The following is a 2,411-nucleotide window of genomic DNA, read 5'->3' on the forward strand; positions in this document are numbered from 1 at the left end:
AGTTGCATTTCCAACTATGCTCAAATAAGTCTATCATGATCATTATTGTTTGAGCGTATTTAGCTATTAGTTGTTTTTTAACAACTAGTTATGCTTTTTTGTGTTCATTTAGGAGAGCTTATTTTAGTTGTGCCTAATTTAGCTTTTATGCATCTAATTTAGCTAGAGATGAGCTTTATTTAGGTCCTCATGCTTGCACTTCAGTTCTCCTAAATTTAGCTCTGTGCTTTCTTAATAAGCACCTCATTGTAAAATTGCAACTCATCCCGTAATTATATATTATGTGTTTTTGATTAATTATAGCATTACTTCATGCAACTCTTGTTTGTGGAATGTGTTCTTGTTTGTTGTTTGATCTTGTAGGCTTGTGTTACAAAATTCAACATGGTATTAAAGCTTTGAAATTTCAACATGGTATCAGAGCATTGGTAAAAAGACTTGGGTGATGACAAAGGTGGAGGGCAGGTTGACAGAGGCATTGATACTCTACCCTACTGATTGGATTTTCAAGGGAAATATTTCACTTGGAACCAACCATCCAAGAGGCCCACATGACCATGCAAAAGCTGAAACATAAATGCATATTAAGATCACCACCAATATGGCTATTCCCTTGGTTAGGCTTCCCTCTCCGAAGGATCCAGATTCCTTTCAAAGAATTACTACAATGATAACCTAAGAGATTAAAATTTGAACTCATTCCTCCATGAACAAAAATTATCTTGCCAACCTTGTCAATGGTAAAATTGGAAACTAATGTAGCAAGCACATCGACAAGGCTAGTTATGACAATAGAAAGTAAGGAAGCATTGCTACTGAAGCCAATGATTTTAAAGAGAATTGGGAAATAAAAGATGATAACATTAATCTCTGTGAGTTTTTGGAAGAAGGGAAAGGTCATGGAAATTACTAGATGAGGCATGTATTTCCTCTACAATATATTCCTAAGTGGATGTTTCACCACCTTGGAAGCTTGGCTAGCCTCCACCAACTCATGTCAGACTACTCCATCAATGCTCTTTGAATATTTTGTATCATGGAAGAAGAACAACCAATAAGAATCAAGTCAGCCACATACAAGACCAAAACCAAAATATCTCCCTCTTGATGCTAAGTCTAAACTGTGGGATCTCAATGTTCTTATTCTATTGATGCTCCACTAGGTTGCAAGAAATGTGAATGACACTTTGATTGTCACACCAAAGAATAGTGGGACCTTTAGGAGAAAAACCAAACTGTGTCAACAACTAATGAAGCCATAAAACCTCATGGCTAGCAAGAAGTGTTGCTCGATACTCAACCTCAATAGATGATAAAGCAATAGTACATTACATCTTGCAAGACCATACAATGGGGGTGTCTGGAAAACCCAATTCCCCCACTATCATTGTACCTACAAGAATTGCCACCAAAGCCAAAGATACTAACCAACCCCATTTTTCATAGATATTTTGTGTGTTGTAATTTATCAGATTGGTTGCCAATATACCAATCATCACCATCAACTGGAAGCACATGTTCGTCCCTCCTCTCAATCTCTAAGATGCCATTTTAGATAGATACAGGGGAACTGACCAGTAAGCAAAGCCAACTCCAATGCCCAACAAGATGCAACCGATGATAAGCATGGCCATATCTTTTCCAGCACCATTAATGGTGCCTCCAACCAACTAGAAACTCCCCCAAAGAGCATAAACAAATTTTGTCCAGACATTTGGTTCATAGTCGAGGCAAAAAATAATGTGATCAAATAGGCTATATACAAGGACGAGGCGTAAGTCATCAACAACTGACTGTCAAATTTACAATAGTTGTTCTAGTGGGCTTCCTTCATCTTCTTGAAAAATTCCAGAAAAAAGTTATTCAAGAAAGGATGCATAGATATTACTCCTCCATAAACTCCAACACCATAGTTGAAGATGAGGCCTCCTGTAGCAAAAACAATGCATGTAATCAAAATGAAAGTGGTCATCTTTGCTTTGTAATTTTGGCCTTGGGCCCCTATTGGGACAACAAATCCTCCTGCCATGCCGAATTGATCAAAAGAATGGTCTTCTCAACTTTGATTACATACCTATAGAGGAGAAAGTTATAGACATCTTCACTAAACCCTTAGCATTCCCATGTTATCTTTAGTTGTGATTGATTATTGGGGTGAAAGAAGTTGTCCTTGGGGGGTCTATCTGAGGCCTTCCTTCCTTCTTTTTTAGCAGTTCATGTTTTCTTTTCATGCATATGATCTCTCACTTTTAAAGAGGGCTTTTTTCCCACGTGTTTTTTTTCCTTTCCTCCACTTAGACATACTTCATTGGTTTGTACATGGGTACCTAATCCGACTTTCTTTTGCTAGGACTCATTTCTGCATTCATGCATTTAGAGTTTTTACTCACCCTTAGTTGTTTTTTTACAAT

General features: G+C 37.4%; 1 pseudogene; it reads right to left on the reverse strand.

The window, feature by feature from the left end:
* Positions 1 to 417: 417 nt before the first annotated feature.
* On the reverse strand, positions 418 to 2,029 carry LOC131068168 (sugar transport protein MST3-like; annotated as a pseudogene).
* Positions 2,030 to 2,411: the final 382 nt, after the last annotated feature.

Source organism: Cryptomeria japonica, chromosome 5 (assembly GCF_030272615.1).
Source record: "Cryptomeria japonica chromosome 5, Sugi_1.0, whole genome shotgun sequence".
NCBI lineage: Eukaryota > Viridiplantae > Streptophyta > Pinopsida > Cupressales > Cupressaceae > Cryptomeria > Cryptomeria japonica.